Source organism: Tenrec ecaudatus, chromosome 8, assembly GCF_050624435.1.
Source record: "Tenrec ecaudatus isolate mTenEca1 chromosome 8, mTenEca1.hap1, whole genome shotgun sequence".
NCBI classification, from domain to species: Eukaryota; Metazoa; Chordata; class Mammalia; order Afrosoricida; family Tenrecidae; genus Tenrec; species Tenrec ecaudatus.
The window spans coordinates 36,864,265-36,888,705 of NC_134537.1; the positions used below are offsets into that span (position 1 = coordinate 36,864,265).

General features: G+C 44.9%; 1 non-coding gene across 1 annotated transcript; it reads left to right on the plus strand.

Annotated features, from left to right (window-relative positions):
* The first annotated feature begins 7,810 nt into the window (after positions 1-7,810).
* Positions 7,811-7,974, plus strand: LOC142455946 (U1 spliceosomal RNA). Its single transcript, XR_012786050.1, has one exon. It is a non-coding gene; the product is annotated as a U1 spliceosomal RNA (small nuclear RNA).
* The last annotated feature ends 16,467 nt before the right edge of the window (positions 7,975-24,441 follow it).

The window sequence follows — 24,441 nt, forward strand, 5'->3', positions numbered from 1 at the left end:
ACTGTGGGCCAATGCGCTGCCAAGATGGCTCGGTTTTCATTAACATTCTCCCAGGAAAGACCAGCACTCTTCACACTGGCCCTTCAGATATAAGACTGAGATCCAGGCTAACGAAGGGAATTCCTCATGATCAGCAGAGACTGACCTTTGCTGGTGGGCAACTGAGATATGGACATACGGTGACTGAGTACAACATTCAAAAGGCATCGACTCCTCATCTGGTGTTGAGATATCATAGTGGTGCCAAGCAAAGGAAGACAAAGTCTTCATGATTTCCAAGAAGAATAAACAGAAGAGAAAGCAGACTAAACTGGTTGTCCAAAAACACTCTATGGTGTATGGGAACAGCAGAATTACTTTTGTCAGAGTGCCTACAGGTGAATGCAGTTCTGGAGTTGTCATGGTCAGCCATTTGGATAGACATCGCTGTGGCAAGTGTTGGCTGATGTGACACTTCAACAATCTAGATGACAAGTGAGATAGTTCATGTTTATTGTGCCAACATGGTGATAAACACATGTGGGGTTAATGGAAGGGCAGAGGGATAATTGGCTTGGTGAGCCTCACCTTTCGAGTTCTAGGGTCTCTTGCTTTGTGATGGTTGGACCAGGGTGCAGCTGCCTTAGCCAGTTCCCTGCTTCAGCTTGCAAGCCTCACTTCCTGCAAGGCATCCCTGAGGAGAAGCCGCATGGACCTACCCCAATGCAGCCCTGGGTTGTCCTGGGTGCTGGAGCAGCCGTGTGGAGACCCCTGCCAGCACTGAGATGCTTACACATTCACTGATTTCAGCTTTCCTCCTGAAGTCAGTGTCAGAGTGTGTGCTTTGTGAGATGGAGGAGGACTGTGGCTTGGTGTCAGATATATGGGCTAATGTTGGACTTGTAGGCTTGGGCAGCACTGGTTTGGGATATTTACCTGATGTGCACTTACCCTTTATATCTGTAGATTTTTTCTCTAATGTACCCTGACTAACACAAGTAACCATATATGGGTTAATAAATGACATGAACTAACAACAGCAAAGACATTTTATGATCAGCATTATACCAATAAGCTTCTTGAAGATCTTTTACCAAAACCAAGACCCACTTCAAATCTAGAACCTGAATAATCCCATTTGTCATCAAATACTTTCATATCATATTCATACCAGAAGACTTTACAGGTGAATTCAATGAAACATTAAATGATTAAATAATAGAGTCTCACAGAGATGCAGAAAACAGAATCAGAGGGCTCACGCCTTCCTAGTGTTGGGAGGTCATTATAAGTTTGTCACGAAAACTTCATAAGGATATCATATGAAAATTACATGACAGAGCAATATCCGACATGAACATGGCTGCAAAAAATGCTTAACAAATATATGCACAAATCAAGCAATACATAAAAATATTTAAAACAAGCATTAAGACTACATGGTGTTTATAAGACTGAGATCCATGGTGTTTATAAGACTGAGATATTGATTTAACATTCAAAGAGCAATCAGTTTAATTCATCATATTAACCAAGTCATAGAGATGTACCAGCAAACCCAGGTGGCACAGTGCTTAAGGACACAGTTGCTGAGACATCTGTGGTTCAAACCCACCAACCACTCCATGAGACCTACCATATGATCATTTCACAAATGAAGAAAGTGACACAATGAAGTACCCTTTTGATGATGTTACGTGACCTGGTAGAGGATAAAGCCCCAATCCATGGCTGTCCAGTTCATTCCTACTCTTGGTGCCTTTGTAGTTCAGAGCAGACTAGTCTCATGGGGTTTGCAAAGTCGTAACCTTCACAGAGGTAACCTTCATGGAAGCATACTGCTTCACCATGTACCTGACAGAGGCTAAGGATTAGAAATCCATGGCTAACATCTCACTTCCAAAACAAAAACAATCTCACCACCATCGAGTCGATAGTGGGTCATTAGACATTTTCTCTCTACGATCAGAAACAAAGCAAGAATGTCAGTTCTTGTCACTTATAGTTGACGTTGCACAAGAGATCGAAGCCAGTGCAATATGGTGGGAACTGGGGGCTGGGGAAGCATAAGGAATAGAAATGAAAGAAACAAAACTTTATTTGCAGATTTAGTGAACATGTGCTAGAATCCTCAGCAATTTACAAAGCCAGTACTAGAGTAAATTAATGAATTTAGCAGTGTAGCAAGTTACAAGGTCAAATATAAAAAAAATCAAGAATATATTTTACATACTAATAACAATCAACCAAAAAAATTAAGTTTTCAAGCTACTATTGATAATGGAATCCAAATACAGAAAATGGTTTGGCATGCCTTAGTCATAGATTTGTAGTGCTATTATAACAGAGATACTTTAAGGGAGTGGCTTTAACAAACAGAAATGTATTTCTTCACAGGCACAAGGCTAGCAATCTGTACTCAGGGGGTTGGCTGTAGGAAAAGGCTTTCTCTCTGCGTCAGCTCTCAGGGAAGGGCTCTCATCTCTTCTCAGCTTCTGTTTCTCGGTTCCTCAGCAATCTTCTCTTGGCATGACATTTATTATCCTCCATCTGTGCTATCTTGCTTCTGGGCCTGATCTGCTCTTCTCATACATCTCAAAAATGACTGGTGTAAGATACACCATACACTGATAGCGTCATAAAGAAAATTCTATTCCCAATAGGATTGTAACCTGAAGTAGAGGAGTTAGTAGTCACAGCAAATGTTTTGCAACCATCATTCAATCCATAACAGTTGTCTATAATAAGATACCAATTCTTATTGATAAAAAGGAAAATAAATAGAACGATAAACCAAGATTATGAACTGAAAGCTTGATATTATCTCTGTCTTTTTTTTAAGGCTTGATATTCTTAAAATGGCAACTATTCCCAAACCTAGCAACACATTCCGCACAGTCTCAGCCAACATCTCCACACTCCTTTGTAGTAATTGATCATAAAGTACTTATGAAAATGCAGAGACTTAGCAGGCCAAAATGAATGTTAAAAAGAAGGGTAAATCAGAAGATGTTTGATTTCAGGACCTATTATTTAAAATCTGCAGTAATCATGGCAATGTGGCATTACCTGTATAAAGACAGACCAACAAATAGAAGAGAGTGAAGAAGTAGAGTCACAGAAGTGCACACAATTGATCTATGAAAAACATATCGGAGCACTTCAGTACAGCGAGACCATCTTCATCAAATGGAGTCAGACTAATTCATATATGTTTGAAAAAAATAGACCTCCCACACTTACCACACGCTACAAACACAAAATAACCTGAGCTTAATGGTGCAAACACTGTAGGGCTGATAGAAGGTAGCACTGAAGAATGTATTCACAATGTAGAGTTAGGCACATACAAGGGGGTACACGCCCCAAATAGAAATTTTTTTGAAAGCTTTGTATTTAGATTTTTTTAAACAAAATAACCTATTACCTTCAAAATACTCTCCATAATGCTTAATACATTTGGCAAATCTGCAATTTCATTCTTAGAAACATGTTTCAAATTCATCTGTTTGGATGGCTGACAGCACCTCCCTCGTTTTTTTCTTTACCTCTTCTACATGTCAAATTGCTGTCCTTTCATGTCCCTATTCATTCAAGAAAACAAAAAGAAGTTGCACAGATCGAGGTCAGGTGAGTATGGGGCAAGAGAGACATGCTGTTTTTTGTCCAAAACTGATGCGCTGAAATGGCTGCATGAGTAGGTGCATTGTTGTGGTGGCAAAACCAGTCCCATCTGCCAAAAATCTGGCCTTTTTTGTCACACAGTATTCTGCAATCTTTCAGCACCTCTAAATGAAAGCTTGATTAACACTCTGACCTGGTGGAACAAACTTCACATGCACTATGAGTCAATATTTTCATCCATTTGGGAAGTTGACAGATGTCCAGAAGAAGGGTTATCATCAATCGACACTTCACATTTTTTGAAACTAGAAAACCAGTCTTTCCCATACCACTGTCTTTATATGCTGTGCTCAACATCACAACTGTTTCTGCAGCAGTTTTCCCCCAGCAGGAAACCAATTTCTCAGCTACATGCTGTTCTCTTAAACTGGCCATCATAAAAAATCAGATTTGAGTGAAACTGCTTTTATGAAAAAATTCACCAGGAGAATTGCTTAGAGGAAACTTTAACACAGCTGGAACTCAGGAGGAGCATCATAAAGATAAGTAGGCACAGACCCATGGGGTTTTGAGGAGCTGGGGGCTTTTGGCTTACCTCAGTGGAAGCCTGCTCTTTCACCTTGGCCCCCCACTGTCTCTGTGAGACGAGACCAGTTGGAGCCCATAGGGGGGGGGGGGTTGGTCTCAACACAGCCACAGTTTGCCCCCACCTGCCTCAGGGCATGGACAGGACCCTTGCAGCTCCACAGGCAGGGATGGGGTTCAGCTACATTGTTGCTTCTGTTTACATCTCTGCTTTCTGACCCCCATGGTATTTGAGGGCTGCACAGGGGCCTTTTCTCGGCTCAGCTGCAGCTTGCCACCTCTGCCTTGGTGCAGGGACTGAACCCTTACAGCTCCACAAGTAGGGAGTGGGACTCAGCTACATAGTTGCTTTTGTTTCCCTCTCTTCCCTATATTCCCACACAGTCTAAACAATCTTACTTTTTAATTTCTTTTCTCCTCTTTGTCTCTTTCCTGTTCTCTCACACTCCACTGCAGACCTCCAGACCACTCCCCTTAGCCTAGTGCATTTATGCCTGCACCACACCCAGCTAGGTGAGCTCCACCCTGTGTAGCTAGCCCAAGGCTTGGGAAAGCCCTGATTTCCCTCCAGGGGATACTCTGCCCAATTCTCACAGAGAATTCCTGCCTGTGTACCTGAGGGCATCAGGCAGCTCAACCAACACTCATCAGCATTCCAAACTGTTGCAGAAACCTCTGCCGAACCTCTGCAACCCTAAAGCAGGCAACCCAGCAGCCTTCTGGGGCACTCCCCTGATAGGGAAGCCAAAGGAGGATAAAGTGGTAGGTCAATCTCATAGTAAAATTAGCTGTAGGCAGTTTGAAGAAGCATTCCTACAAGTCTCCCAGAGAGAACCAGTGCTCTTCAACTCCCTGGAAATGTCATGTGGCTCCTCTAAAACAATGCAACACAAACAGCCTTCAGCCCCAATGACCTCAACAACAACCAAAAAAACAACTGGAGAAACAAAGGGCAATGGCAGAAGATGTCCCGAACAGAACAACATATACAGAAGAAGCAGACATTGAGCTGCCACAGAGAGAAATTTTCAGAATGCTGCTTGGAGTCATACAGGATATGAGGGAAACAATACAGAAAAAGGATGAAATGATAGAGGAGATAAAGGCCATGAACCAAAGGAAAATACAGGAGCTTAGGGAGGAGATAACAAAAAACAGTAGCAGAAACACGGACCTCAAGAATCGACTTGAGGAATCAGAGAACCATATCAGTGCCATGGAAGACAGCCAAGTAGACTTTAAAAAACGTGAACAAAAATCTAATAAGATCATCAGAGAGGCTGAAGAAAACCTAAGAGCTATGTCTGATGCTATGAAATGGAACAACATTAGAATTATTGGCTTACCGGAGGAAGAAACAACAAAGATGTCATCTGCAACAATAGTGTAAAAATTCTTTTTTTTTTCTTTTTTTTTCTTTGTTTTTTTTTAAACAATTTATTGGGGCTCATACAATTCTTTTCACAGTTCATACATATACATACATCAATTGTATAAAGCACATCTGTACAGTCTTTGCCCTAATCATTTTTTTCTCTTTTCTTCTTTTACATTTTATTAGGGACTCATACAACTCTTACCACAATCCATACATATACATACATCAATTGTATAAAGCACATCCATACATTCCCTGCCCCAATCATTCTCAAGGCATTTGCTCTCCACTTAAGCCCCTTGCATCAGGTCCTCTTTTTTTTCCCCCCTCCCTCCCCATTCCCCCCCCCCCCCTCATATGCCCTTGGTAATTTATACATCGTTATTTTGTCATATCTTGCCCTATCCGGAGTCTCCCTTCCCCCCTTCTCTGCTGTCCCTCTCCCAGGGAAGAGGTCACATGTAGATCCTTGTAATCAGTTCCCCCTTTCCAACCCACTCACCCTCCACTCTCCCAGCATCGTCCCTCACACCCTAGTGTAAAAATTCTTGGAGGAAAACTTCCCCAGCTTAATGAATGAAAGCCAGGCAATCATTCAGGAAGCTGAAAGAACAACATCTAGACTGAATCACAAGAAGTCTCCAAGGCACATAATAGTTAAACTATCCAACTTTGAGGAAAAGGAAAAAATCATAAGAGCAGCTTGGGAAAAACAAGCAATCACATATAAAGGTTCCCAAATAAGAATATGCCCAGACCTATCAGCAGAAACTATGAATAAGAGGGGAGAGTGGAGTAACATATTCCAAAAATTGAAGGACAACAATGCAAACCCAAGAATACTCTGCCCAGCCAAATTATCGATCAAGATAATTGGAGAAGTAAGAGTCTTCCAAGACAAGGAAAAACTCAAAGAACGTGTTAGAAGACACCCAGCCCTACAAAAGATCCTTGCCGACCCAGTATGGGTAGACTAACAACACTCACCAAGCATAAATAAGAGATCACCACATAGAACAACCTCACCCAGAGGGCAACAAATTGAAAACAGACCCCAAGATACCATTGGCTTAAGGATGGAAAAAAAATCAAGAATGATACACACAGAGACATCCAAAACACACTAATGAGGAAGGAAAGTAGGAAAACTCCAAACACAAAAGTATAAGATGACATCACAGAGTCCGCAGATGGAGATAATAACCCTGAATATCAATGACCTGAACTCAGGCATTAAAAGACTGAGACTAGCAGACTGGCTTAGAAAACAACCCATCAATCTGCTGCCTACAAGAGACACATCTCAAGTCTACAGACAAAAATAGGCTGAAAATCAAAGGCTAGAGAAAGTCATACCAAGCAAACAGCAATTCACAAGATGCAGGGGTTGCAATCCTAATCTTGAATAAAATTGACCTCAAAGTGCAAACCATAAAAAGAGATAAGGAGGGACACTACATAATGCTCAAGGGAATGGTAGACAAAGAACCACTAGGCATTGTAAACATATAATTCCCGAATGATAGACCCGTTGAATACGTCAAGCAAACACTCCAAAAGATTGCAAAAGAAATCACAGCCTCAACAATTATACTGGGTGACTTCAACACACCACTCTGAGAAATATAGATCACAGGGAAAGAAACTCAACAAGGAGGCCAGAGATCTAAACACCACAATTAGACAATTTGACCTGATAGATATTTACAGAGCTTTTCATCCAAATACAGTTAATTCACATTCTTTTCAAGCTGGCTTGGCACAGATTCGAAGATAGACCACAGGCTGGGGCATAAGGCGGATCTACATAAATTTAAGCACATTGAAATCATACAGACCTTTCTCTGACCACTGTGCCATAAGGCTGGAAATCAACAAAAGAACACAAAGAAAACAAGAGAGCAAACAATTGTAGGATGAATAACTCTCTACTTCAAAAGGAGTGCTAATTGGCACAGATCAGAGATGAAATTAGGAAATTTCTAGAAAGCAACAAGAATGAGCACACGACCTACCAAACTTATGGGACACGGCAAAAGCAGTAATCAGAGAAAGTTTCGTAGCAATACATGCACATCTGAGAAAGGAAGAGAGACTCATGATTGATATGCTGGCACAAAATTTACAACTACAGCAGAGTCAGCAGGACAATTCTACTAATAACAAAAGAAAAGAAATTTTAAAAATCAGGGCTGAGATTCAGGAGAGGGAAAATAAGAAAAATGTGGGAAAAATTAATATTGCTTACTTACCTGACAGGGGAGATACCATGATCACGAAGGTGATTTTCCCACAGCGAGGCTTATCCATTGCACTCAGGATGTGCTGACCCCTGCGATTTCCCCAAATGTGGGAAACTCGACTACATAATTTGTGGTAGTGGGGGACTGCGTTCACGCTCTCCCCTGAAAATTAAAAAAATATATATTGCTAAAAGTTGGTTCTTTGAAAGGATAAGCAGAATCGATAGACCACTGGCAAACCTAACCAAAGAAAGGAGGGAATAAATCTCAATAGCAAGAATAAGGGATGAAAGAGGAGACTTTACAACAGACCTTAATGAAATCAAAAGGGTAGTTACACAGTACTACAAAGGATTGTACTCCAATGAATTCAACAATTGGAAGACATAGACAAATTCTTGGAAAAACAATCCCTCCCTAGACTATCCTCGGTGTACATCAAGAATCTCAACAGACCCATAGCAATAGAAGAAATCAACAAGGTTATCAGGGATTACCAACAAAAAAATCCCCTGGAACAGATGGCTTCACTAGAGAATTCTACTAAGCACTTAGGGAAGAACTAACACCAATTCAACAAAAACTCTTCCAGAACATAGAAAAAGATGGCAAACTCCCGAACTCCTTCTATGAAGCTAGTATAACTCTGATACCCAAACTGGGCTAGGATCCCACAAGAATTGAGAACTACAGACCAATATCCCTAATGAAGATCAATGCAAAAATCCTTAACAAAATACTAATCAGCAGAATACAAAAGTATATAAAGCAAATAATTCACCATGACCAAGTGGGATTCATACCAGGGATGCAGGGATGGTTCAACATACGAAAGACCATTAGTGTTATTCGTCATGTTGACATGAAAAAGTATAAGAATCACATGATAATATCGATAGATGCAGAAAAAGCATTCGACAACATCCAACACCAATTCCTGTTTAAGACACTAGTGAAGATAGGAATGGAAGGAAAGTTTCTCAAGACAATACAAGCTATATATGAAAAACCAACAGCCAATGTGATAGTTAATGGAGAAAAGACTAACACAATCCCACTGAAATAGGGGACCAGACAAGGATGCCCCTTGTCCCGACTCTATTTTAATATCGTGCTGGAGGTTTTAGATAACAGCATAAGACAAAGGGGAAGGAAGAAGTGAAACTATTGCTATTTGCAGATGATATGATTTTATATATGGAAAAGTCTCAAAAGTTCCACAAGGGGAGTACTGGAAGCAATAGAGGAGTTTGGCAGAGTGGCAGGATACAAGATCAACAAACAGAAGTCCATCAGACTGTTATTCACATCAGATAAGACCACAGAAGAAGAGATCAAAAAGGTGGTACCCTTCACAATAGCCAAACACAAACTGAACTATCTACCGCTACACCTGACTTAAAGAACAAAAGAGCTATACGGGGAAAACTATAGAACACTATTACAAGAAGCCAAGTGTGACCTCAACAAATGGCAGAATATCCCATGCTCGTGGATTGGAAGACTCAATATAGTCAAGAAGTCAGTTCTGCCAAAGGTACTATATAAGTTTAATGCAATCCTGATACAATTACCCTCATCTTTCTTCAAAGAAATGCAAAAACTGATTACCAACATCATATGGAGAGGGAAGAAGCCCAGAATTAGCAGAGAACTCCTCAAGAAGAAGGACGCAATGGGAGGGCTTGCTTTACCTGACTTTAACTTTAGCACATACTATACAGCATTACTTGTCAAAACCGCATAGTATTGGTACAACAACAGATACGAAGACCAATGGAAAAGAACTGAAAACCCAGAAATAAAATCATCAGCATACAGACAACTGATCTTTGATAAGGGTCTCAAAAATATCAAATGGGAAGCAGATGCCCTCTTTAATAAGTGGTGCTGGAAAAAATGGATATTTCCCTGCAGAAAAATGAAGCAGGATACGTAGTCTCATTCCATGGACAAGAATAAACTCAAGGTGGATCACAGACCTTGAAGTTAAACACCAAACTATTAGGGCCATCAATGAGGGAATTGGGACCAACTTGAGAACTTTGGCACAGGGAATACACAGGCTATCAGAAATAGGGAAAGACACAAACACAGATCAGTCACAAATTGACAAGTGGGATATACTGAAGATAAAACACCTGTGTACATCAAAAGAATTCACCAAGAGAGTAATAAGAGAGTCCACAGACTTGAAAAACATCTTCAGCAATGACATATCAGACAAATGCCTTATTACTAAAATCTACAATACTCTGCTAGTTTTCAAAAAGAAAAAAAACTAATTTCCCACTTTAGAGGTGGGCAAAGGATCTGAATAGAAGTTTCACAGGGGCAGAGATGTGAATGGCCAACAAGCATATGAGAAAATGTTCCCGATCTTTAGCCATAAGATAAATGCAAATTAAAACAACAATGACGTACCACCTAACACCCTCAAAGGTAGTCCAATTCAAAAAATCAGAAAGCAACAAGTGTTGGAGGGGCTGTGGGGAGACAGAAACTCTCATCCACTGCTGTTGGACTTATAAGTATTTATGACCACTATGGAAATCAATCTGGCAATATATAAAACAGATGGAAATTGAGTTATCATATGACCCAGCAATCTCCCTAATGGGCATATACCCAGAAGAGGCAAGAAACAAACCAAGGCCAGACATCTGTGCTCCAATGTTCATTGCAGCACAATTCACAATTGCAAGGAGTTGGAAGCAACCCAAATTTCCATCAACTGACAATTGCATTAAAAATCGGTGGTATATACATATAATGGAGTACTACACATCGCTAAAAAGCAGTGATGAACATATGAAGCACATTGCTGCAAGGGAAAAACTGTAGAAAATCATGCTAAGCGAAGGAAGTCATGCACAAAAGGACAAGTACAACATGAGTCCGTTGAAGTAAGCATTAAAACAAAAAAATGCAAAAGGGGCATAGGGTAAAAGCTACAGTATACAAACATTCATACAAACATAGGGTAAAAGCTACAGTATACAAGCATTCTTGAGGTGAGGACTATGTAGTAAGGCAGGGACCAGGTCAAATGCAGGGATGCACATGGTAGACAACTGGGGAGGAGGTGGGGAAAGGAAAAAAATTATGAAAATAAGTTAGAAATGGGTAGCAGGGGCACCTGGAGCTAACCCACCCAAGGGGAGGGTATTGTTTATATCTCCACAGGGAAAGAGAGACCAGACTTCAAGCCAGTGCCCCAAGATGTGAATGCGATATGCCGACATGGAGTAGGGAACCAATGAAAAGGTCTGGGGGATTGGCTCCAGTCCCAAATTCCCAAATACTAAGTGGATGCCTACCCCCCCACCCCCACTCCACCCCCAAAGAATTTATTTCAAATGACAACATTGAATCTGCAGCTCTGGGAGAGGGACATATCTGATCAGAGCACACGGGAGCAGATGAAGGGAGAGTAGTAGATAGTGGAGCACTTCCTGCCTCACCAGGCCGTGAGGGCGATGATCCAAATTAGAGCAGTCAGTCCACAAAGAGGACCACATGGCCAGTCCCACTATTAGACATGACGCCCCTCACTTACCCATGGACCTGTGGGGGACAGCACCGGAGACACAATGTGGGAATTGCGACCGATCTGATCCCACCACACTGAGGCAAAGCACTGGGGGAGTGCAGCGGAACAACAAGGGAATGCTGGCAAGGTCCCCAGAGAATGCTGAAGGTGGACTTTGGGGCCAGGGCATGGTGGCCCAACAGACTGGACTGGAAAACACTCCTAAAAGCCAACAAACAATCCTTGACCTTGAACTAACTACAAGCTTTTCTTCCTTGTTTTGTTCTTTGTCAGTGGTTTGTTGTTGTTTTGTTGTATATTTTTGCTTGGTTTTGCTCTGTCTTTTTTGTGTGTGTGCATGTTATTATCTCCGCAGGTCTGTCTAAATAAGATAGGCTGGATAGAACAATCTGGAGGAGAAAACAATGGGACCAACAGTTCCGGGGGGGAAATGGGATAGGTGGAGGTGGGGTAAGGAAGTGGTGTTAACAAACCCAGGGACAAGAGAACAACAAGTGATCCAAATCGGTGGTGGAGAGTGTGGGAGGCCTGGTAGGGCATGATCAAGGATATTGCAACCAAGAGGAATTGCCGAAACCCAGGTGAGGACTGAGCATGATAGTGGGACAGGAGGAAAATCAAGGGAAATAGAGGAAAGAGCTGGGAGGAAAAGGGAATTTATAGAGGTCTAGATAAAGACATTTACATTTGCAAATATATTTATATAGGAGGTTGTGGAAATAGATTTATGTGTCTATATTTATAGGTTTAGTATTAAGATAGTGGAGTCATTGGGCCTCCACTCACATACTCCCTCAATGCAAGAATATTTTCTTCTATTAAATCGGCATTCTATGATGCTCACCTTCCTGACACAACCGCTGAAGACAAAGCAGGTGAATAAACAAATGTGGGAAGAAAGCTGACAGTGACCAGCTATCAAAAAATATAGCATCTGGGGTCTTAAAGGCTTGAAGGTAAATAAGCAACCATCTAGCTCAGAAGCAACAAACCCCACACAGAAGAAGCACACCAGGCTGTGTGATCACAAGGTGCCAAAGGGATCCGTTATCATGCATCAAAGAACACAAAATCATATCATTGGGTGCACACCTCCATGATACGATCACCGAGGACAAATTGGTGCATAAGCAAATGTGGCGAAGAAAGCTGATGGTGCCTGGCTACCAAAAGAGATAATGACTGGGGTCTTAAAAGCTTGATGGTAAACAAGAGGTCATCTAGCTCAGAAGCAACAAAACCCACATGGAAGAAGCACACCAGCCTGTGCCATCACAAGGTGTTGCAGGGATCAAGTATAAGGCATCATCAGAACAAAAAAAAAAAATCTTACCATAGCGAATGAAGGGGGAAGTGCAGAGTGGAGACCCAAAGCCCATTTGTCAGCCACTGGAGATCCCCTTGTAGAGGGGTCTAGGGGAGGAGACAAGCCAGTCGAGGTATGATATAGCACCAATGAAAAATACAACTTTCCTCTAGTTCCTAAATGCTTCCTCCCAACCCCCACTATCATGATCCTTGCAAGTCTGGCTAGACCAGACAATGTACACTAGTACAGATAGGAACTGGAAACACAGGGAATCCAGGGCGGATGATACCTTCAGGGCCAATGGTGTGAGTGGCGATACTGGGAGAGTAGAGGGAGAGTGGGTTGGAAAGGGGGAACTGATTACAAGGATCTACATGTGACTTCCTCCCTGGGGACAGACAACAGAAAAGTAAGTGAAGGGAGATGTCAGACAAGGAAAGATATGACAAAATAATAATTTATAAATTATCAAGGGCTCATGAGAGAGGGGCAACAGGGAGGGAGGGGGAAATGAGGACCTGATGCCAAGGGCTTTAGTGGAGAGCAAATGTTTTGAGAATGATGAGGGGATTGAATGTACAGATGTGCTTTACACAATTGATGTATGTATGGATTATGATAAGAGTTGCATGAGCCCCTAATGAAAAGAGAAAAGAAAAAGGAAATAATTCACTGTGAAAGCACCATCCAACAGAGCTTTATTGTGAGTGCGTGTGTGTTGGGGGGGGGGGGTACACCCTTGTATTTCTTAGATGGGACAAAAAAATACCTGACCATGAAATAATTTTTTAATTGGTCTTCTTCAAGAAAATAAGCTTCATCACAGACACCATGAAGAATATAGACGGAGCAGGGGGTCTGGGTGGGGGGGAGTTTGTAACAGCTATGTATGACAAAGCAGCCTGGTGACACAATGGTGAAGCACTCAGCTGCCACCCAAAAGGTTGGGCCCTCCAACCCACCAACCACTCTGGGAGCAAAGACCTGGCGATCTGACCTGGGGAAAAGTGTCGTTGTTAAGTACCCTGTGTCAGCCCCCCTCCTATCGACCCATTGCACAGCCAAATACTGCCCATCCCACTGGAACATTCAGTCATTGCCTACAGCAATGTAACATTGTGACAAGCTCTTATAAAACTAAAGCTATACCTACCTTATGATTCATCAAGTTCACTCATAGGAAATCACTCAAGAAAAATACCTACATGTGTCCAGGAAAAGTCTGATACAAAAATATTCATAGAAATTGTACTCAGAATAGCCACTGGAAAAACTAGTGGGGGGACCATCTGGCTACACAAAGGAGAAGGAGACTCTGTCCCCACAGCATCTCAAGTCTGATTGTCATAGGCCCAGGGAAGTCAGACATGCTTCCACCCTGCATGCTCCTTTGCCCAACGTGGGCATCAACCATTGCTCTCCCGGCATCACTCTCCCTCTCTGTGGGATGCGGTAACTTGTTGTAATGACCAAAGAGAATTCAGACAATATTCACAATTATTTGATTTATTAGGTTACAAAATGTTAAGAATGATTCAGTTCTTTGTTTATCAACAGAGACTCTTCTCAACCCCGCAGCCGGCGTGTGGCTCTCTGGTCCTCTGCTTCATTCTGCTACTCCGCCTTTCTGTCTCGTGGTCTCAGCACCGCTCCCCTCCGCTGGCTCACGGTCTTGGTGCTGTGCCCTCCGGTACCTCTGAAGCCTCCACCACGTTGGGCAAGGATCACACAGGTGCTCCACTGGTGTCTCTTCGTTCTTGATGGTCATGGGATTTTTCTCTTCCTGTTTCTGAGACACCCAGTGGAATGGTAAAACTGACCAATCAGTTAGAATCGTCTGCATCTTATTTGCATATTCCCACTCAAGAGCTGGTTGGGAGTTACAAAGGCATGGGGAGAAGAGCCCAAAGCAAGTAATCTCACTTTACCACAGCCCCAAACTGAAAACAGCCCAAATGCCCATCCATCAACACACAAATGAACCAGTTGTGATGCAGTCATTCAATGGACTACTGTAGACAAATAGGAGAGAGTGATTTACTGGTACCCTCACCCTTCATGGCCAAATCTCAGATATGCATGAAGCATGCCAGATGCAAGTGTTCACCAGATACCATTTCTCTGAGGTTCAAGAGCAGCCACACACACACACACACACACACAGTTGCACACAGGGTAAGCATATGCTTGTGCACTGAGTCGGGGTTATGCAGAATCCCTTTTAACCGGTGAGCTTGTCTGTCCATTTCCACAGACATCTTAAACCTCTTCCTGAGGAAGATGTTGTCCCCGTTCATTTTGTTCTGTCCTGACTTTACTCCCCAAAGTCCCACACACGTTTGAAAAGAGAGAGAACCAAAACCAATCCTTCTGAGCTTCGCCTGTATCAGAATGCTGGACAAAGTGCACCTTGCTGACATCGCCAGCTTTTGCTTCCCTCCCTGAGGCTTTTTGGGAGATGAAATGAGAAACGGTTCTCAACGTTTCATAGCCTTTCAAAGCTGATTTGAATCTCGGGTTTGAATGGAAGTGAGGAGGGAAAAAGAGAGAGGGAGTGAGATTTTTTTTTTTAAGAGTGAGAACTAATCATTATTTTTATTATAACTCCGTAACTTGAAACTCCCTCCCCATTTGCGCTCACCAAGAACTATTCTCAGCAATAGCACTTTGCGTCCTTTCGAAAGTGCACTGGTCACATTTTGAAGTGTAGCCACATGAAAATGAATCTCCCCTTTCACATCTCTGTCCTTGGTTTCCAAAAGAAGAAGGCTAATTACGCCTTTAAAAGTCCTAATTGATGGGCTCGTGGATCATATCTTTCAGTCCCCACTTGTGTGTGTATGGAAGGTGGAGGTGGAGCTTCCCTGCTTTTCTCTTGACCCCTCGGCTCCAACTCCTCCTTATTAGAAGCAGGTCCCCTCCTGCCCGGCCCGTGAAAAGCCCCTGCCTTGTGCTCCTCTGTTGGCCGGGCTACCTGCAGCCCATTGTGGGCCGACCAGGAAGCCTCGCTTTGTCTTGGCCAATTGACACAGCTGCACACTTGGTAAATAGACTCAGATGTTGAGCTTTTGTTTGAAGGATCTTTTCAGATTAATGCAGAGAGAATTAGTTTTTAAAACTTAAGCCGAGCTGGGATGAGTAGAATGGAGCTGTGAGCCATTGAATTCACAGCTACAAAAGGAGCCCGACTGTCTTACAAGGATGTTTATCCCATTCCTTTTGGAGGTAACATGGAGGGGAGAGGCTCCTACTCCAGAGGGCTCCGGGTCTTTACTCTCTGGCCATTGTGAGGACAAGAGCTGACCAGTGATTACACCAGCTCCAGCTTCATTCTCTAAGGGGAGTTGACCCCACCCTTGTTAATAGATGCAATTACTGCAAAATATTTGTCTACCATTGATTTGTGTTTTCTTATTTCCAATCCCAAGGGGCTCTGATGAATGGTATGAGAGCATCCATTGCCTACAGCAAAGGCCATTTTAATAGACTGGCAGATGGGGCAGCAGTCGGATTGCTTTTCTGCTCCGTCTTCATCCTTTATTCCATGCAATCCAGCCCCTCCCTACGTGCTCGTCTTACACCATCCAGTTGGAACCCAGCATCTACCATGATGCTCAGTTGGATGGTAGCTCTCCGGAGGGTGAGAATCATACGTTGGAGTCTTTCTGGACCAGTCATATCACTTAGTCCAAGTCAGCCAACAATCCAAACGCACTGTCATCCAGTCCAGTCCGGCTCATAGCAACCCTATAGGACGGAACAGAGCTTCTGGGGATTTCCAAGACTGTAAACCTCGCCGAGAGTGGAAAGTCTCATTGTCCTCCTGTAGCACAAGCCACAGTTGGAATTGTGGACTTTATGCCTCTCTGAGACTTATAGATTCGTCTTTCTTAAGCCATCAATTAGGGATCATTTCTCTTCTTTGATAACATTTCCATGGATTGAAGGAGGTGGGTTGATATTGAGGAAAGACATTTGGCTTTGACTTGGGAAAATCTGAGATTGAATCCTGCCTCTTCCACTTACTAACTTTAATCTTAGGCAAGCCATTGTTCTAAGTACGTGCCACCTCCCCAGGACGATGAAGATATGTCTCATGGTATTGTCAGGTGTTAAAACAGATTTCTTATATGTACAAGGAGGGTTCAAAAAGCCATGGGAAAATAGGATTAAAAGTTAAGGGGAATTTCCCACAAACTTTGTGAAGCCCCCTTTGCATATGAAGAAGAGGAGCATATTGTCCATCATCATGATGGCTCCCCACACTGTGTTGCTTTCAGAGCTCTGCCTTCCTTTCCTTTTTATGAAAACTCAGGCACCACATGGAAAACTTCCTAGTAAATGCTTTCTCCCACCCCACCCCCAACTTTATGATCCCAATTCTGCCTTACAAATCCAGCTAGACCAGAGCATGTACACTGGTACTGATGGGAACTGGAAACACAGGGAATCCAGGACAGATGAACCCCTCAGGACCAGTGGTGAGATTGGTGATACCAGGAGGGTGGAGGAAGGGTGTTATAGAAAAGGGGAACCAATTATAAGGTTCTACATATAACTTCCCCCCTGGGGGTAGGACAATAGAAAAGTGGGTGAAGGGAGATGTCGGGCAGGATAAAATATAACAAAATAATAAAAATTTATAAATTGGAAGGGTCCATGAGGGAAGGGGTAGAGGGGAAGGAGGGAGGGAAGGAGGGGGGAAATGAGGAGCTGATACCAAGGGCTCAAGTAGAAAGCAAATGTTTTGAGAATGATGATGGCAACAAATGTGCTGGACACAATGGATGGATGGATGGATGGATGGTGAGAAGCATTGTATGAGTCCCCAATAAAATGATTCAACAAAACTTCCTAGTGTATTATAAACTATATATGTATACACACACGAAGTGAAATCCCTGGCCACTGTGAAGAATTAACATCCTCAGCTACTAAGCAAAATGGTTAGTTTTGAGTTTACTCAGAGGTGCCTCAGAAGAAAGGCTCGGCCATTTATTTTCCTCAAATGAGCCATTGAACCCTGTGAAATGCAGTTCTACTCTGACATCCATGGAGTCGCCATAAGCAGGAATTGGCTCAAGAGCAATGAATTACACAGAAAAGCATGCTCCCTCATTATACTACACATGCAACAGATACTAAAGGATGCCCGTCGGCATCTGAGCTCGAACCTTGTCAGACCCCCCCTGGCTCGTCCCTCTCCGTGTCTGACTGACCGCGACCCAGCCTGCTCGCTCCTCTGCAGAAGAATCACTGACAAAGCAGAGGAGATGGTTCAGAAGGAGCAAGGAGCCATCCCAAAGCACAGCAGACATCAGTGCTGCAAAGGTGACCGTTTCCTAAAGAGAACATGGACCGTGTGGCAGATGGGTATTTCCTGAAAAAGAAGAGTCATGGGCAGCTGCTTGCTCCCTGCTCTTCCCTATGGGATAAATATATGTATGTGTGTGTATGTCTATACATTTTTTCTCATTGTAAGTATGTAGATGGTCTCCCTAAGTGACTCAACTGATTAAGTCTTTGACTATCCACCAATGTGCTGGCAGTTGGAGTCTATAGATATGTGTGCTTGTCTATATGCATATATATATATATATATATATATATATAGTTTTCTTATGATAAGTACATAGATGGTCTTCCTGGTGACTCAAATGGTTACGGGCTCAACCACGAACCAATGTGTTAGCAGTTTGAGACTACTTGGAGGTGCCTCTGAAGAAAGGGCTGGCAATCCACTTCCGAGAGGTCATAGCCGTGAACAACCTATGGAGCTCCTCCGAGGTCACCATGAGTTAAGCCATCGAGTCGAGTCGGTGGTTACAGTGTGGATCCGTAAAGCCCTTGCCATCTCCACATTGTTCACACGGACCCGTCCATGACAGTGTGCTCCACCCATTGTGTTCCGCAGCCCTCACCGCCCTCTGCTTCAGAACAGGACGTGCGGTTTTAGGAAAAGGCTGACCCTCTTCCGCATGTGGACAGTTAGCCACTCTGGAGTCCAAGGAGTAGGGGATCCAGGCCGCAGTGCTCCTCGCTCACTGTGGGTGGATGGCCCCTGATACTGTAACAAGGGTATGATCTGGAGAAGGATGAGGCTTTCTACTCCCGTGAAGTTACGGTCTCAGAAACCCACAGGGGCAGTTCGACCCTGCCCTCTCGCATCACTATGAATTTGGGTTTAGTTTTGAGTTTAGGTGTGTGACCCTGAGGTCCCTTCCCAAGCCCAGCTTCTAGGACTCCCCTTCTCCTGGGCTTCCTGAAGGACAATGCGGGAGCAGGAGCGCCTGGTGGGACCACACCCAGCAATCAGTTGACCCTGTGGAGCTGCACTGTGGAATCCAGTTCAACCCTATGGGGGGCTGGAGTTGGGGTTTTGGCTAATATGCCCCTTCAACACTGAAAAACTGAAGGCTGAATAATAAACTTTTGCTTGGGGGGACATCATGGGTGAGTGAATTTTACATTCCCAAATCTCTTCCCCAACCATACCCTGCTGTCACTTCCTTTTGGGGCTTGGAAAGACACAGAAGAGACACTGCTCACTAGGATAGAAGACCAGGATACAAGAGAGGGAAGGGAACAAAGAAGAGCCTCACAGCTAAAGACCTGGGCAAGTCACCCAAGCTCCCTCCTGTGTACAATTCGATGGCATTCTTCCCTGAGACCTCGCCCCTCCCCCCCTCCGAGGCAGGGGAGGAAACAGTGAGTGGGGGAGTGATGCAGCCTCTTCTGCCCATCCCAACCCCTCCCCCACAGGCCCAAAGGAAGCGGTCCATGTTCTCTGTCTGAATTTGGCCACATCCATTCAGATAGGACCGAGCACAGCAAACCCAGGCAATGTGGGAACTGTGTTCACGTCTCTTGCTTTGGAAGTGTCAGCCCTGGGAACTGTGATGTTCCGAGAAAAGGGGGAAGGCGATGGGGAGTAGGATTTGCTAGCATGGAGACTGTGGATCGGATGCAAACTGATGACAGGCACATCCTAGGGAGTTAACAAGGGTGAGCAATTTTAAGTGTGCACCGGGAAGATGATGGTAAGGGAGACTCACACTAAGCAGCACACACCATCTGCCTTTATTATCAGGGTGTAAATCAATGAACACTTTTGGGCTGCGAGCCAAAAAGTCTCATTACTGACTGGGACTCTGGCATAGTCTGCAGCTCCGTTTCTTCGTTTGTGAGAAGAGGCAGGGGCAGTTAACTTCTCAAGACCCATCTATTACCAACATGTTGAATGGCACTAGGGAGCTGCTTAACGCTTCTCCTCTGCCTCCGGACTCTTAAAGATTAAAATTCAGGGTCTCTGGGGGACCACCTTAAGTTTTGAGATGTGGGGCTTTAAAGCCAAATATCTAAATCTTAGCCAGTTGCTCCTCTTATAGACTTGGCTCCCTCAGCCTAGAGAAAGGCAAAAGTGGCTTGATAAGAAGAGAAGCATTGTATTCTCACCTCCCACGCTGGACACGCGAGTTTGATTCCTCGCCAATGCATCTTATCACCCATTGGTCAGTGGAGGCCTAGGTGTTACTAGGAGCCTGATGACATCGTGGGTTAAGAACTGGGCTGCTCACCCCAGGGCCAGCCATTTGAACCTGTCAGTTGCTTGGTGTGAGATAGGTGAGGTTTTATGCTCCCATAAAAATACATAGCTTTAGAAACTCAAAGGAGGCAGTTCTGCTCTGTCTTATAGGGTCACTGTGAGTTGGAATCAGCTCAATAGCAAGCAGTTTGGTTTGGTGTTGGCTGATGCCGAGAGGGAGACCCCCGGTTAGTTGGACCGGCACAATGGCTGTGACAATGGCTTGAAACATAACAACAATGGAGAGGCTGGTGCAGGACCAGAACGTGTTTTGTTCTGCACACAGGCTCACTACCAGTCAGAACCAACTCAACCACACCTAACCACGATAACCCGATGCTAACCTGGTTTCAGCAGGACTTTTAGATGAAGATACATTAAGAAGAAAGGTCTGGCTATCATTTCTGAAAGTCTGCCTGTCAAAGTCCTATGCATCAGATTGGAACCCTACTCCCTCTCCCTGAGGCTGCCCTGACCCTTGGTCTTGCCTCCTGGCCAATTTTTGGCGTTGTCCCTGGGTGAGCTCCTATGGCCGGGTCTGAGGCGTGGGCTCACATCACACTCGAGCACCAGGGCTGAAGAGCAGCCCAGGCTTGTGGATTTGATGTGATTTCGTCACCTCCTGGGTTCCTAGGTTGGACCTAACTCCCAGCACTGGACTGGACAGCCCTGCTTCCGGCCATCTGCGTTCCAAGGAGCAGGGCCCCTGCCTGAACAGACAACCTGGAGACCATACCTGCCCAAGAACACAGCCCTTTCCAAATCCATCTGCCTTCACCCAACTTTCCCAAAGGCTAAAGAGAAAGGAGGGCCAAGAATTAATACCCAAAGACTTGCTAATGATTTTATTGCAGGTTAAATAAAGTGTCTCCCATAAAAACACAAGAGACCTTCTTTAACCTTATGGGCTATAATATATTAACTCAAATGCTACCAGCAATAGAGGCCTAGTTTGAGAACAGTGGCCTGAGACAAAAAAAGGGGGAAAAAAGGCATTATCATCCTGGGAAATGAATCCAGAATAAAAGGAATTTCTTCCACCTTGGCTAATGAGCAGCTGCATAGGGATGGAAATGAGGACCGTTGCCTGCGGATTCCTTTTGCCCTGTTCAGACCGGGATGGGAGAAAAGGTTCTCTGCACGGAAAGCTCTTGGAAGCACATTAGGGACATTGTTGCGATGCAAATGAGGAAGACGTTGTGTTTGGGTGGTTTATGGGTTTGGTAAAAGGAGTAACATTTCAATTAGTGGGGAAGGAATGAGAACTTGCCTCAAAGAGGCTTAATTGGCAACTTGGCTTTCCCATGGGGCTTTGAAGTAGCATCGGGGTTGGAAGGTTTTCATGATGGGAGGGGAATAGAGCCACTGTAGGGCCTTCTGGGTAAGACCCTTGGAAGGTAAACCCACCTCGTTTCCCATAGCACAGCCCTTCACAGCCCCTCCCCACCCCACCCCCACCATCTCCAAGCACTAGGGTTTCCCTTGCCTTCCCCGGGCCATATCGCCTACTTCCCCCAACTGACCCCCTTCCCAAAGCAGTCTCTACCAACTGCCTCATCCGAAGATGCCCAGCCCCACCTTTTCTTAAATCAAGGGTCCCTTCCAGACTAGCACACTGCCCAGCTTGGTTCTGAAGGGGAGTGAGTTCCAGGGGGAGAGGGGGCAATGGCACACGGAAACGTGTACTTTCTTCCTGGGTGCTCAAGGGCAAACCCGCCTGAAGGCCAGAGGACAGGCGCCTGTCAAGGTTCCCTTCTGAGTTTGGAGCTCTGGGGGGTGCAAAGGAAGAAAGACCCTCATCCAGAGTCCCCGTCTCAGAGACCCACAGCAGCAGTTCCACCCTGTCCTACACGGTCATGAGTCAGAACCAATGGGGTGACAGTGAGTTTGGGCCTGGGACTTTGGATGGTGCACCTAGTTAATGCATGGCTGCTGACTCAATGGTTAGATTTTTGAGCCACCACCCCCTCACCCCGAGGTGCTTCGGAAGAAATGCCTGGTGAGCTCCCTGTGGAAACATTAGCCGGGAAAACCCTGTGGTGCATAGCTCTACGGCAAAGCCACTTGACAGGCAACACAGGTGAATGGGTCCGGGTTTTACAGGCTGGCGGAATGGGCACATCAACATAGTGTATGGGGCTTGGCTTGTCTGTGTCCTTTGCTACTCCATCCAGTGAGGGCTTCTGTCCACAGAGATCACGCTCAAACCTTCACACCTCGCACTTGTTCACACGATAGCGTCAACTTGGTTTCATCTTGTTTTAACACCGAGGAGCTCTCCAAAGGAAATGTTGGTCTGCCCAGATAATTTCTGAACAGGACGTTTGGAAGGGACTCCAGCTCAGCAAGGCTGGGTGTGGGCCGAAAGGTTGCAACCTGACCAGGCGGTTGGAGAGCAACCCACAGCGAGCTTTCTGCGGTGCTGGCCATCTGAGCTGGGCAAAAACAGAAAGAAAACCACGCAAGCGATCCCACAATGCCCCGCTCTCCGTGGTGTTGACGCCGCGTAGGGCGAGCAGGCACTTAGCCCTGCCCCTGTAAGCTCCAGTGAACGTGGGTTGGATTTGGGGTGAGGTCTTACCACTGCAGGGCAATGACTCTCGAGGTGAAGCAATCAGTCCCTAAGTCACAAGGCCCGGGGGCAGGCTTCTCTCCAGCCTTCCCTCTCCCATGGGTGGCTTCTCCGACAACACTGGCTCCTGGCTCCGGAGCCTGTGGTTTGGGGATTGCCATTAGCCAACGACAACAGGGCCCGGAGAGTTTACTTTGAGTCTAAGATGGGAAAAGGTCCCACCCTCTGAGTAATGCTTGACCCTCAGCAAATTTGAGCGGTTGCCTTCTACTGTACAAGTGACCCGGCGCCCAGCTTCTCTCCCTTTCTCAAACTTTCCCCCAGCTGCTCCCTGGGAGTGGTGGCTGATGGGAACTGTGGTGTCTGCATGTGTCCTCAGTCAGTGAGACCACCAAGAAGCCAGAGATTTAGCACGGCAACACTAACCCTGACTGAGCGTCAACAAGGGAGCCGAGAACAAGGAGCGTCGCACCACCAGGAAAGAAGAGGCAGGGAGAGAGGATGGCTTTTCACACCAGGGGTCCCTGCACTGAGAACCTCCTAGACCCAAGGGAAGATTGATGCCACGACATACATGGATCTCCAAGGGACCTGGGGCCCGAGCCACAGGCCTGAAAGGAGAAGAGGCCAAGAATTCCTACAGAGTTGACCGGAGAGAGAACATCATTCCCAGGAGCCAGCACTCTTATTTAGGAATTCTGACCTCCTAACCTGTGAAAGAAGCCCACTCACTGGAGTATTTTTGTTATGACAGTCCTAGACTCACTAATTCAGGAGACCCAACACCAGAGAGTTAGTCATTCGGGTCGGTCCCCAGGATGGATAACTTGGTAGGTGCTTTGCAATAGTACAAAACCAGTCTTTAAAGGTGGACAGTACCTTCCCAATATCCTAACCAGTATTGTGATGGGAAACGATGGTTTAGAGAGGTGGAGAGACCTGGACAGGTACCTGCAGGGAGTGAAGGGCAGTGAGAGAGCAAGGCCAAAAACAGGGCCTTCGAATTGCCCTGAGCCTTACCTTCTCCTTGGCAGTGGGTTCTTGCTGTGGCTGGCGTAAAAGTCAAACTGTAAAACCCTGCAAAGGAAAAGAGAGGGAACTTTTTGGGGAGGCAAAAAGAAATCTGTAAACATAGCCGTAGATCTCCTGGGAACCTCTAAAGACCTTGCCATATGCCATCACGGCCTTCCCAGGATCACTTTTCATATGTTCCCCATATTTCTCCAACCCCTTTATTACAATCAAAGCTGCTTCACTGGCCTTTTGCTTACTTATCAAGAGAAAATTCTTGTACTAGACCATAGGTTCCCAAAATTATTCGACCTACCACCTCCCTTTTCAGAAAAGAAAATATTAAAAAAAAGAATTACTTAGTGGTCCCCTAGCAATTAAAAGCCTTTAGACAGTAGCCCTCAACCCAAGATAAAGTGTAAATAACCGCTGTTGTCGCTCCTGTGGGTTGGGTTATCACCCTCCCGCCCCTGCCCCAGGGAGCAGCAGAACCCACTGTGGGAAGCACTAAGAATAGACGGCTGTTTTCAGCTTATACTTTTCAGCATCCAAAACATTCCCATCCTCAGGATCACACCACCTGTAAGGGCACCACTCTCCCC